Below are 14,662 nucleotides of genomic sequence, written 5' to 3'. Positions count from 1 at the left end.
GCTGAATTTGAATCCCCCCTAGCCTGGGGTGATGGACAATAGCACTGTAGAACAAGGAGCAAAGTTACAGTACACTGGCTATCTGAGGGTGAAAAAGGTTTAGAAACGGGACTCCAAGGTTTCTTGCTGGAGACCAGACACAAAAGGATCTAAGGGAAAAGCTAAGCCTTGACTGAGGATGACAAGTAAAGATAGGTAGTAACGAATGTGGGGGACCCAAAACACTGAATTACTTGGAGGATGGAGGGGTTTTTCTGCCATGTGGGGTGGGGAAAGGGGTATAACCATGGAAAGCAACAAAGGTCTAGAAAAGTAGCACTTTAAATACTGAGATACTATGTATCACAAATACTAATGCATCTGTACCTCATCAAATCTGTATAATCTATAAACTAACCTAGATAGTTTCTACCCTGCGAGTCCTCTGCACTGGAGTTAGTGTATGTTAAAATGTCCGCCTGCAGAGGACACTGTGGGGGAGGGGCCTTTCTGTAAAGGTCTAAATAGCAAGGCTTCCCCCGGCCTTCTTCTCAAAGGCACAGGCAACTGAATGTTATCGGAGATTTAATAGAGTCTAATTAAGATGCCCTCTGCTTGGGGATTTCCAGGAAGAATGCTTTATTATGCCTTGAAAACACTCTCATATAAAGTTTACAACTATAACACCACTGGTCTGTTAACATTCAGTTTATGGTTTGTTAAGTACTTCCAAAGGTATCTTATATGAAGGTCAGTGATTTTTCCCCCTTGCTATAGTTGTACCTGTCAGGGGTTGAATTCTAATACATTTAATAAGCAGTATTTAATAGACTGGTTTTATACAAGTGTATTACTGTTAGTAATTTTCCAAAAGGATATACAGACAAATTGTTCCCAGAATCTGGTTGGGAGAAGGTCTTACCAGACAAGATACCATCTATCTTGTATAAGAAATGCATTGTTCACCCACCCCTCCAGGGGCTATGGAAGATAAGAAGATAAGAAATGGTAGAGTGGACCACCAATAACCTAGGACAAGTTTAGAAGATAAAAAAGGACTATGGGGCTGCAGTCTCCTAAGACGCCACACTTCTGGAAACTTCAATAAACAGGCAATGTCAATGGACTTTTGCCAATGAAATATTTCAGTGGCATAGGGTAGGGTGGGGGTGCCTATGAGGATATATCATTTCAAAAATGCGTTGGCAATATAAGCTGGTTCTCTCGTCAGCACTCAAGCTTTTGGCCTGCTTTACGCCTGTGTTAACCATACCTGAGTGTGTCTTGCATTTTTCCTTATTACATAATCATCTGTTTTTGAAGATTATCAAATCCAGCAGCCTCTTCCAAACAAGTGCAAGTATATATTCTTTAGAGTAGCATTCTCTAAACTGTGAATTATGGAACACTTGGTTATGTGAGATGTTACTGTGTTCCTCAAAAACAAAAAAATAAGTATGATTGTCCTATGGTCAAAAAAGCTTGGGAAATATACAAATATTTTCAAAGCTCTGAGAAGTCCTACAGTAAAGAAACTTATTACCTCATCATTTTGGAAATGACCAGAAAAACCTTTCCTCCCCGTCTCAGAACACTTATGAACCTCATGGCGAACACTGTTTGGTATAGGAACTGCTGCCTTGCCTAAGCACGGTATTTTAAAATCAGTATTTAAAATAAAAACTAAATGAAGTAGGTCACTAAAAGGAAAAAAACGGATTTATGTGAATTTTTTTGAAAAATATAATTTTCTTGAAAAATGTACATATCTTTGTTAGGTTTCTATTATGCTAAGCAAAAATGAAATGTCTCAGGTGCCTTTGAATGAGGTGGAAAGTGTGGCAGGGATAATTTTATTTAAAAAGAGCTGTTTTGTGTGTGTGTGTGAGGAAGACTGGCCCTGAGCTAACATCTGTGCCCATCTTCCTCTATTTTGTATGTAGGATGCCACCACAGCATGGCTTGATGAGTGGTATAGGTCCACGCCCGGGTTCTGAACGTGTGAACCTCAGGCCCCTGAAGCAGAGCGCACTGAACTTAACCACTACACCACTGGGCCAGCCCCAAAAGAGCAGATATTTTTTAAGTCATTTATATTAAGTATTGGAATTCATTTAATATTTTAAAAGTATATTTACTTTCCAAGCTGTACTTTCCATACTTTTCACTTTTATTCCTGGCAGTGGGGGATGGCATTTTCCAAAACATCAGGTAGGTGACAGGAGGAAGACAGGTGTGACGTAAACTTAGCCACAAACTGTCCATTCATAGATAGACTTGACTGAGGATACATTTATAAAGCTTATAAATATACATATTTATGATATTAGTATTACCTATATATTTATATAATGTTATTTTTAAATGTTAAGTTACAGAGAAAACAAGCTGGAAGACAATACAGTCACTTTGTTCTTAGGAAAAACTGCTGCATTTTGCTAAATTTTAAGACAGTTTGCTAGATCTGCTAGTGGGGAGAGGAAGGTAGATTTCTAAGTATTTTCTTCAATAACTGACTTCTCTTTTCTAAATTAAAGACGAAAAAGACTGGAAAATTAAACTACAAATGCACAGGGACACTCTTAAACATCCTTAAAAGTTTACCACATATGAATGAGCTAAATATAACATATGCTAACATAAAGAGTAAAAGACCCAAAGGATTTTAAATTTTAAATGAACAAACCCTTACATGCATTTGACTAAGGTAAAAGCAATTTATTTGCACATCCTAGAAAAGAAATTTCATGTAGGTGTTTTTAAAACATAATGTTAATTGCTAATAATGGAGAAAATGACTAACTAAAGCTGGACAAAAAGCCAGACATCTGAGCAGACGGCAAAACGACAGCTTCTTTGAAATTAAACACATCAACTTTTTTTTAATCCCAAAGAATAACAAGTATTATTAATAAAAAAAAAATAACCAAGATAGGGCTCAATTACTATGATTTTTTTTCTCCTCATCTAGTAAATGGAGATAATAATAGTATTTATTTCTTGGGTTGAGGAGGGGATAACACATAAAGCTCTTAGTACTGTGCCTAAGAAAACTGGTAAGCTCACTGCTTAGCTCAATACATAAATTATTTATTTATTTATTTATTTATTTAAACTAAAAAAAAAAAACAGTTCACACATTTCTCCCACCCACCACACCCCCACCACTGGCAACTACCAATCTGTTCTTAGTATCTATAAGCTTGGCTTTTTTTTAAAGAGAGAGATATATATATATATATATATATATATATACTAAATAAAAATAAATATATTTATTTTCAAATATTTCTAATTTTGACTTATTTTGAATTTAATTAAATATTTTTAAATACTTATAATTATTAAATGTTAATAATAAATATTAAAACTTAATTGTAAACAAAAATATGTTAAATGTATACTTATATCATATATATTCTAGATATTAAGATGTATATAAAGATATATCTAGAATCTAAATATATATTTAGATTCCACATATAAGAGAGATTATAAGTATTTGTCTTTCTCTGACTTATTTCACTTAGCATAATGCCCTCAAAGTCCATCCATGTTGTCAAAAATAGCAACATTTCTTTTTTTACAGCTGAATAATATTCTATGGTATCTACATACATACACACACCACATTTTCTTTATCCTTTCATCCATCAGTGGAAACTTGGGTTGTTTCCATATCTTGGCTATTGTAAACAATGATGCAATAAACATAGGGATGCATATATCTTTTCAAGTATTTTCGTTTTCTTTGGATAAATACCCAGAAGTGGAACTGCTGTATAATATGGTAGGTTTTGTATTTTTTGAGGAGGCTCCATGCTGTTTTCCATAGTGGCTGCCCCAAGTTACATTCCCACTAGCAGCGCACAAGGCTTCCCTCTTCTCCACATCCTCACCAACACTTGTTATTTCTTGCCTTCTTGAAAATAGCTATTCTAATAGGTGATATCTCATTGTGGTTTTGATTTGCATTTCCCTGATGATTAATAATGTAGAGCATCTTTTCATGTGCCTGTTGACCATCTGCACGTCTTCTTTGGAAAAATGTGTATTCAGATCTGCTCATTTTTTAATCAAAAAAATTTTTTTTGCTATTGAGTTGTATAAGTTCTTTATATATTTTGGATATTAGCCCCTTATCAGATATATGACTTGCAAATATTTTTTCACAGTCAGTAGGTTGCCTTTTCATTTTGTTGATGGTTTCCTTTGCTGTGAAGAAGATTTTCAGTTCGATGTAGTCCCACTTGTTTGTTTTTGCTTTTGTTGATTTACTTTCGGAGTCAGATTCAAAAAATCATTGTCAAGACCAATATCAAGGAGCTTACCAAATATGTTTTCTTCTAGGAGTTTTATGGTTTCAGGACTTACATAAAATCCTTAATCCATTGTGAGTTAATTTTTATATATGGTGTAAGATAGGGATCCAGTTTCATTCTTTTGTTCGTAGGTGTCCAATTTTCCCGACACCATTTATTGAAGAAATGATCCTTTCCCCATCGTATATTCTTGGCTCCTTCGTCATAAATTAACTGACGATATATGTGTGGTTTATTTCTGGGCTCCCTATTCTGTTTCATTGATCTATGTGTCTGTTTTTATGCCAATACCATACTGTTTGAATTACTATAGCGTTTTAATCTAGTTTGAAATCAGGGAGCATGATACCTCCAGCTTTGTCCCTCTTGCTCAAGATTGTTTTGGCTATTCTGGGTCTTTTATGATTCCATACACATTTTAGGTTTGTTCTATTTCTGTGAAAAATGCCATTAAAATTTTGATAAGAATTGCACTATATCTGTGTATTTCTTTGGATAGTATGGACATTTTAACAATATTAATTCTTCCAATCCATGAGCATGGAATATCTTTCCATTTATTTGTGTCTTCTTTCATTTCTTTCATCAGTGTCTTACAGTTTTCAATACAAAGGTCTTTCACCTCCTTGGTTAAATTTATTCCTAGGTTTTTTTTTTTTTGATGTAATTGTAAATGGAGTTGTTTTCTTAATTTCTTTTTCTGATAGTTCATTATTAGTGTATGGAAATGCGATAGACTTTTTGTATTGATTTTGTATGCTACAACTTTACTGAATTTGTTTATTAGTTCTAACAGTTTTTTGATGGAGTCTTTAGGGTTTTCTATATATAATATCATGTCCTCTGAAAATAGTGACAGTTTTACTCTTCTTTTCCAATTTGGATGCCTTTTATTTCTTTTTATTATTATTTTTTTAAGATTTTATTTTTTCCTTTTTCTCCCCAAAGCCCCCCTGGTACATAGTTGTATATTCTTCGTTGTGGGTCCTTCTAGTTGTGGTATGTGGGACGCTGCCTCAGCGTGGTTTGATGAGCAGTGCCATGTCCGCGCCCAGGATTCGAACCAACGAAACACTGGGCCGCCTGCAGCGGAGCGCACGAACTTAACCACTCTGCCACGGGGCCAGCCCCTATTTCTTTTTCTTGACTAACTGCTCTGGCTAGGACTTACAATACTACGTTGAATAAAAGCGGCAAGAGTGGACATCCTTGTCTTGTTCCTGGATCTTAGAGGAAAAGCTTTCAGCTTTCACCATTGAGTATGATGTTAGATGTGGGCTTGTCATATATGGTCTTTATTATGTTGAGGTATGCTCCCTCTATAGCTGCTTTGTTGAGAGTTTTTATCATAAATGGATTTTTTGATTTTTTTTTATAAAGATTGGCACCTGAGCTAACATCTGTTGCCAATTTTCTCTTTCTTCTTCTTCTTCTCCCCAAAGCCCCTCAATATATACTTGTATATGCTAGTTGTAGATCCTGGCTCTGCTATGTGGGACGCCGCCTCAGCACAGCCTGATGAGTGGTGCCATGTGCACGCCCAGGATCCAAACCAGCAAAACCCTGGGCCACCTAAGCAGTGCACGTGAACTTAACCACTTGGCCACAGGGCCAGGCCCCTGGACGTTGAATTTTGTCAAATGCTTTTTTTGTATCTATTGAGACGATCATGTTATTTTTATCCTTCATTTTGTTAATGTGGTGTAGCACATTGACTGATTTGTGAATGTTGAACCATCCTTGCATCCCTGGAATAAACCCTACTTGATCATGGTGTATGAACCTTTGATTGTATTGTTAAATTCAGTTTGCTAATATTTTCTTGAGGATTTTTGCATCTATAGTCATTAGGGATATTGGCTTGTAATTTTCTTTTCTTGTGGCACCCTTATCTGGTTTTGATATCAGGGTAATTCTGGCCTCATAGAATAAGTTTGGAAGGTTCCCTTCTCTTCTATTTTTCGGAAGAGTTTGAGAAGGACGGGTATTAATTTTTCTTTGAATGTTTGATATAATTCACCAGAGAAGGTGTCTGGTCCTGGACTTTTGTTTGTTTGGAGGTTTTGATTACTGATTCAATCTCCTTACTAGTAATCAGTCTGTTCAGATTTTCTATTTCATCATGATTCAGTCTTGATAGGTTGTATGGTTCTAAGAATTTATCCATTTTTTTCTAGGTTGTCCAACTTTTTAGCATATAATTGTTCATAGTACTCTCTTATGATCATTTGTATTTCTGTGGTATCAGTGGTAAAATATATTTACCTTTCCAGTGAGATTTATTCTTTCATATATGCCCTTGTTACTAATTAATGCCTTTTCTTTTCAGCTTACAGAAGTCCCTTTAACATTTCTTGTAAGGTTGGTTTACTGGTGATGAGCTCCTTTAGCTTTTGCTTTTCTGGAAAACTCTTTATTATCTCCTTCACTTCTGAAAGATAACCTTGCTGGGTAGAGTATTCTTGGTTGGATAGTTTTTTCTTTCAGCACTTTGAATATGCCATGCCACTCCCTCCTAGCCTGCAAAGTTTCTGCTGAAGAATCTGCTGATAGTCTTATGGGGGTTCCCTGTATGCAACAAGTTGTTTTTCTCTTGCTTTTTTTAAGACACTCTTCTCGTCTTTAACTTTTGACATTTTAATTACAATGTGTCTTGGTGTGAGTCTCTTTGGGTTGCTCTTATTTGGACCTCTCTGGGTTTCCTGGATATGGATGCCTATTTTTTTCCCCAGATGAGGGAAGTTTTCAACCATTAAAGCAAACCAGATCCAAGTAAAAAGTTTTACAGTACTAAAAGCAAGTAGGCAAGGTCACAATGATAGGGTAAAAACAGCAGCAATTAAGACAGCATAAGAAAAACAAATAGAATAAGATGGATGGCCTAACAGGTACATAAGAAAGACTACAGCTCTATAGCAAATAACTATTAGATTATTAGAAATAAAAGAATCACTAAACACAGCAATAAGAAATTGAAGCAATATTATAAATTAAGGAATTAAGGCTATCTTGTCACATCCTTGAACCATCTCTCAAATCTCCTAGAGTATGAATTTAAACAGAAAAGTTCATTGCTAAATTAAAAATACAAGAAAATTATAATGCTAAATTTTATGTAGTAAATACAATAAAAATAATTATAGATTGGATTAAACAAAATCTGACCATAACTTATTATAAAAATACATGTTAAAAATGGCGACCCTTTTAGGTTTGCTAATGCAAATTAAAAGGCAAGACATTAGTCACAGAATTGAGAAAAAAAAGCAACTTTTAAACCAAAAAAATAAAGACATTATAAAATGATAAACAAAAGTGTCACATAATGATTTTCTAACTATCCTATAAAAAGAAAATCTAATAATTTTTACAAAACAAAAAACTGATAAATTTAACAATGACAGAGACAAACACAATCCTAGTTGAAGAACTATTCCATTATTTGAATATGAGGAATCAAATTAGCAATAAAAACAACAACGAAAGAATTCAGTATATCTAAACAAAAGAATCAATACAATATAATCATCAGGTTTATTATAATATTCAAGCAGAAAATTTTAGGAAAATTTTTTTCACAATAATTTATCATGTACTCAGACACAAAGACATTCTCAATAAATATGAACTGGCAGGATTTTTACACAGCAGTAGGCAGTAAGATAAGAAATGGGACATCAGAACAAAGTCAAACCACATGAGAATTGTAAAAATGTGTCTTTCTTAAATGACAACTGAATCAAGAAAGTAAGAGACTATTTAAGATACAAACAGTAAATCAAAATATATCCATAGCTCTATATGCCTCTCTTAAGAGCAGTTTGAAAAAACTAATAAAACTGATAAGCTGCTAGTACAATTAAAGAAAAGAGAAAAGTATACAAATTATTGTCTTTAAAGATATACAGTTAATACAAAAAATGATTTAAATTAATAGGGAGGCCCATATGCAAATATGCTTTTAAAAAATAAAAGGAAAAACTCACTTGAAAATAAAAAAGCCCAAGTACCCGAAATAAAATATTAAGAATCTAGACCAAGGAAATAAGCAATATTATCAACAAACTTGAAAAGAAACAAAAATGGCACTTAAATTTTAAATGAATAATAATCCTATTACACAAATAGTTCCTAAAAGTGTTCTATCAAATTCATTTTCACGAGGTGAATGTCAGCTTGATTACTAAACCTGACTTATGGCTAAAATCTCAAAAGGAAAATTATAGATTGGTCTTATTTGTGAAGGCAGATGCAAAATTATAAATGAAATTTCAGCAAACCATAGACCAGTACTTTAAAAGAATTGTTCTACATGGTCAGTCAGGTTTTAGCCCCAGGTTGCAAGGCTCATTTTAAACAGGGCCAATGATTCACAAGAAAAACTGTAAAAATAAAATTAAGTGAATAAATATGGTGGGGGAAAAAAATCTAAAAATTCAACATTCAATTCTGATTTTAAAAGTAGAAGGATTTTCTTTTAATATTATAAATATATGACTGAAAGAAGTCAATACTATTCTTAAAGGAGACACATTAGAGGTATTCATCTTAAAAAAGGGAAAAAGAAGAAGAAAAGAAAAACCACACAAAGATATCTAGTCACCATTCCTAATTAACCATATTAGAAAATTTGACAATTGTAATCAAGTATGAAAAATGAGTGAGTAATATAAGGAGATAAAATTAAAACAGGACCGTTTACACACTACATAATTACGTAACCTAAAAGACTAAGATATTTAAGAAACAAAATTAAAAATAATACATTCAACAAAGGGATAAATTATAAGACAAAATCTCAAAAATCTATTGCATTCCCAATCCAATAATAAACATCTATCAAATACAACTAGAAGGACAGAAATCTATTTTACCACAGCAAAAACCACCAAAAAAATTAACCTGGCAAAAATTAACTAGGCACATATATATTGTGGGGACTAAGTGTGGCAAAGACAACAACAGTTTAAGATAATGCAGAAATGTTTAGGCCTTCTTTTCTACCTGGACAGTTGCCGAATCCTGTCAATTTTACCTCTGTAATGTGACAATACGATGTACAAAAAGCTTGCCATCTAAATATAAGTTTAATACCCAAGGTCCTCAGAACAGATGGTTTCTATAAAAAGAATGAATGAAATGAACCACAAGTGAATGATTACTTAGTACCATATTCAACCACAGTGTGAGCAAAAGAATAAAGATCAAGTCAAGTAACTGTGGGGTTACCGGGATAACCAAGGCACTCAAGACACTGTTGACCATAGTACCACATAAACCAACTGGACAACCCAGTGCTCTCAGTTCACAAACAGGTGCCCCCAAAATTAGACCTCTCCCCTTCTGTGTAAAAAGGGTGCTTTGTACAAAAGATATTTGTCACAGCTGTATTCGTAATGTATTTTTTAAATCCCAGAGATGTGATTAAACCAACTCGGAAATAGCATTTATTCCCCTCATTCACTGATAGTTCATTTCTAGAGATATACTCGTGAACAAAACATGCAGTCTCTGATCTCAAACAACTGGCATGATCTTAGTTAATGTAGCCATTTAAATAAGTGTTTGTATCATGCTACACAATACGTGGAAATGAATGTACAAAATAATACTAGCTGGAAAAGTCAATCAATAACAAAAACAAAAAACTGCATAACCAATAATAAAAGCAATGCAGAAAGATTTTCTTTCTATACACACAAATAGAAACAAAGAGAGACAAGCATCTGTAAGAAATGGACAATAACAAATAGTTAATGTTTTAAATCCATGGAATAGTCTTCCACACATGCATACAAACTTGCGTTGCAACTTCTATAATGCTTTCAATAGCAAAGTTTGGTGTTATCTAGCTGCTTCTATGCCTGTATTTTTTAGAGTGGACAAACCTTTATGTATATGTAACTCAGTGTACCCCTCTTTTTCCTTCTGTTCTGTTTCTCTTTCAACTGCCAATAACATAAAACTCAAGTACTTCTTGTAAATTACTTGGAGCATTTATTGAATAGGGGGTTTTATGTTCCCTTTTTGCTAATTTTAAAACCAGATGAATGAAACATTGTATTTCTTTACTTTTTAAGGTTGCATTTTTTAACTTGTGACCCTTAATCGAATTCTTTCACTGGGTCGTTGGCTCTTGATAGGAAAAAAAAAAGCTCCCCCATCCTGTTTTATATGATGCTGTTTGTTGGATTATAAAAAGAAATCCTGAAAGTAGACATTACAAGTTTCCCACCAGGGGCAGGGGACTCCTCTACATTTAGACTACCCCTGGCTCTTCAAGACACTTTAAAGGGATTTTATGCTTATTCTCAAAACCTCCAACTTATTTTGTTCCTAAAAGTCACCTGCATTAAAAACAATGTTTTCTCTCTGTTGCCACTCTGAAAAACAGCTCAAAATTAGGAGACCAAAAACAGAGAAAGAAATGGGCATGGGTGATAATGGCAGTCAATGGGAAGAGAGGAACTGCCACCACAGCCAGGGTAATTCCCCAATCCTCTCACACACATGGCTCATGGCTCCAGTTAGAAGCATCACAAAGCCTGCAGACTCAGAGGCAAAGAACACTGGACCCAGAGACTTAGACTAATTTCCTTAATGATGCCACTGAGTTTGGTGAATTTAAACTTGAGAAGGTTTATTATATTGGTTTCAGCTTCATATTTAGCCTGAACACAATGAACCGTACTCCAAGTACACTCTTCTCTGTGTTCTTTGCTATTCTCTCAAAAGTTCAATAGCTGGTAATCTCTGGCTACTAGCAATAGAAAGGAATGAATTTAGTAATACTTGGATTTCAACTCTGAATCTTGAAAGACAACTTTCGCACTTAAAAATTTCATTTAAAAAATAAGTAAATAAATAGAATCAAAATCTGTCAGGACTGAGGCTGAGGCATGGAAAAACGAAATAAAATACCCCTGGTCTTTCAATGTAATTTCAAGATGTAGTTTTGTTTGTTTTATCATCATTTTTTGGTTAGGGTGTAGTATAAGGCTTGAGTTTCCAGATTAAAAAGTAGAGGAAGATGTATATAAGGCTCAGAGATGGAGGAATGCATTAACCATGAAATCCGAAATTAGAATAGGATTTAAGCAACTTCAACTATGTGGGAGAATGGAGAGTGGAAAAAGAATTCACACAATGTCTTTGGATTACAGTGTGAGAAATGATGGCTCATTGGGGAAAGGAACTTTTAATAAATGCTTTTGGGGAAACGATTAAAATTCATTCCAGATGAGTCAAGGATTCAAACTTTTTTTTAAATTATGAAAAATTATAAGAAAATGGAACAGTGCATTTATACTCAATGCGTGAAAGAATTTTATTAATAACAAAGTAAAAGAAGAAATTATCACCCATGGGTGATGAATATGACTAAATAAAAAGAAAGCTTTTTGTACATTAAAAAATTACAAAGCTTTGGGGCCGGCCCTGTGGCCAAGTTTGCACGTTTCGCTTCACAGCCCAGGTTTTCGCTGGTTCGAATCCTGGGGCGCTGACACAGCACTGCTCGTCGGGCCAGGCAGAGGCAGCGCCCCACATGCCACAACTAGAAGGACCCACAACTGAAATATACAACTATGTACTGGGGGGCTTTGGGAAGAAGAAGAAAAAAAAAGAAGAAGATTGACAAGAGTTGTTAGCTCAGGTGCCAATCTTAGGGAAAAAAATTTACAAAGCTTAAAAAGAAAGCAATACAGATAAAAGTAGCCACAATTTTGATGGAAAAAAGAACTTGATATAGAAAATAAAGATCTGATACAACCTGATAGTTAATACTACTTTCTTCTGGGTAAGTGGCTAAAAGATATAAAAATATTATGTCAACAAGAAAGAAACAGCCTCATCAGCAATTAAAGCACTGCATACCTATTAACTTCATAATAAAACTCAATGCTATGTCCACATTTATTCTCCTGACAAACAATACCAGTTTTTAAGGACACAGTACTCTATTTGCTCCAGGTAGATTGGTCAAAGGAATGAACAGGAGAAAAATCCATATTTTCAGTCATTGGCATTTTACATACTGGCTATTTTCATGCACCACTGGATAGCTTTGTAACTTTTAGTGCATGTTTTTAGCATTTCAGTTTCTTTCAGATTTTTTTTTAATTTCAGATTTATTTTTAGTCATTTATGCCTAAATCAATTTGTTTGGCAATCTTTCATAAATATGTCTCCATTTTATGTCTGCCACTAAGTGAAACTGCTTTTGGAAATTTGGTTGAAAACACTTCCCAATCACAAGTTTTTATATCAATAAATAATTTTTGTACATTTTCTGGTGATTTTACAACATTTAAAACATACTTTTAAGAAAGTATCTGGGGAGCCGGCCTGGTGGTGTAGTGGTTAAGTTTGCACGCTCTGCTTCAGTGGCATGGGGTTCACAGGTTCAGATCCCAGGCACGGACCTACATGCTGCTCATCAAGCCATGCTGTGGGAGCATCCCGCATACAAAATAGACGACGATTGGCACAGATGTTAGCTCAGCAACAATCTTATCTCAGACAATCTTCCTCACCAAAAACAAAAGTACTTGGGGCTAATTTAATTATTCTGCTTTACTAAAGCCTACAGAAACAAAGCTTTCAATAGGGTTGAAGGACTGGCTCAATTTATTGTTGGATATTCCTAAAAATGGCATTAGATTTTAAGAGTTATTTTATGATGGAAGTGTTAGCTAACACTACAGTGGTAATCATATTGCAATATGTAAGTATATCAAGTCAACACATTGTACACCTTAAACTTACACAATGTTATATGTCAGTTACGTCTCAATAAAAAATAAATAGATGTTATTTTAACCCTGTAATATAAAACTAAGAGAAATATATAGACATATAATTAATTTAGCATCCCAAAGATCATAAATATTTATATCTTTAATCCTAAATACAGTAGACAGTACTAGACCTTTATTGTGACTAATTAGTATTTATAAAAGTAAAGTTACTTTATTTTATTTATTTTTTTTCGAGGAAGATTAGCCCTGAGCTAACTACTGCCAATCCTCCTCTTTTTGCTGAGGGAGACTGGCCCTGAGCTAACATCCACGCCCATCTTCCTCTACTTTATATGTGGGACACCTACCACAGCATGGCTTAGCCAAGCGGTGCCATGTCCGCACCCAGGATCTGAACTGGCGAACCCTGGGCCGCCAAAGCAGAACATGCACACTTAACCGCTGTGCCACCGGGCCAGCCCCAAAGTAAAGTTACTTTAATATAACAGAATTCTAGGGAAAAAAAGGTGAAGAAAGCATAGCCAAAGAGGTAAAGCAAGCAGAGAAGCTAAAATTTTTTAAATCACCTGAAAGATTACCAAATAATGAAGAAAATGTTTTAATTCATTAAGACACTGCCAAGCAAGTAGACAGGTATGATTAGCTGAAAATGAATTATATTTTGTTGCATCTGAAGAATGGACAGAAATAATGCAAGGCAGGTAAAAAGCTTCATAACTACCCTGTGGTAGACAGAAATGAGTAATCTGTGAAAACTGTGGACAAGCTCATTCTTTCAAACAAATCATCTGCTTCCCAAATGCTTTAAAATCTGTCAAAATGGTTAAATAAACTCTGGCATATTAGTGAAAGACTAAAATCTAGCCATCAAAAATCAAAAATGATAAATATGTGGCCCATGGTGGGGGATATCAGGAGAGGTGGGCTGTAGACAAGACTTTAATAAAATAAAATAAAGATAGAACACAAACGTGTCTTTTTTTTTGGTAAAAATGGCAAGGATACAAAGGTTACAGAGTTGGATAAATAGTTGGTACTTTGTGGGGAAGATATTGCCCTCTTTTCCTTTAACGTATTTCAGTATACAGCAAAGACAAAATATCACAGTATCTTTAACTGCGTTTTTGCTTGTTTCAGAGGATGAAGTTCCCCTCATCCTCTCAGAAGTTGGCCCTCTAATCTGCGTTTCGATTCTTTTCTTCCTCACCTTTGTGGAGGCCTGTGCCTCACCTGTCTCCACAGGACCCCTGTATGTCCAGGGACACATGGCGTCCACTCCTCCCATTTAAAACAGAAACACAAACACTGTACTCTGCTATCCCCTGCAGTAGTCCTCACCCTTCCACAGACACTTGGCTCCTCCTTTTATCTTACACATTGGCTGAAAAAATGTCTGCCCTTTGGGGAGAGTCTACAGGTCAAACCCACCCATTTAAGATATTATAGTCACTAAACAAAGGGCACGCTTTTTTTTATCTTTTCAGCTTTATCAAGGTATAACTGACAAAACTGTAAGATATTTAAAATGTACATCATGGTGATCTGATATATGTACACATTGTGAAAGGATCCCCCCATCGAGTTAGCACATCTGTCACCTCA

At 34.7% G+C, this 14,662-nt stretch overlaps 1 protein-coding gene across 1 annotated transcript in view; it reads right to left on the bottom strand.

Moving 5' to 3' along the window:
* CLCN5 (chloride voltage-gated channel 5) overlaps window positions 1-14,662 on the bottom strand; it is a 141,114-nt gene that overhangs the window by 82,304 nt on the left and 44,148 nt on the right. The gene's annotated exons all lie outside the window — the stretch shown is intronic.

Source organism: Equus caballus, chromosome X (genome assembly GCF_041296265.1).
Source record: "Equus caballus isolate H_3958 breed thoroughbred chromosome X, TB-T2T, whole genome shotgun sequence".
NCBI classification, from domain to species: domain Eukaryota; kingdom Metazoa; phylum Chordata; class Mammalia; order Perissodactyla; family Equidae; genus Equus; species Equus caballus.
This window is presented reverse-complemented; position numbering and strand designations above follow the sequence as displayed.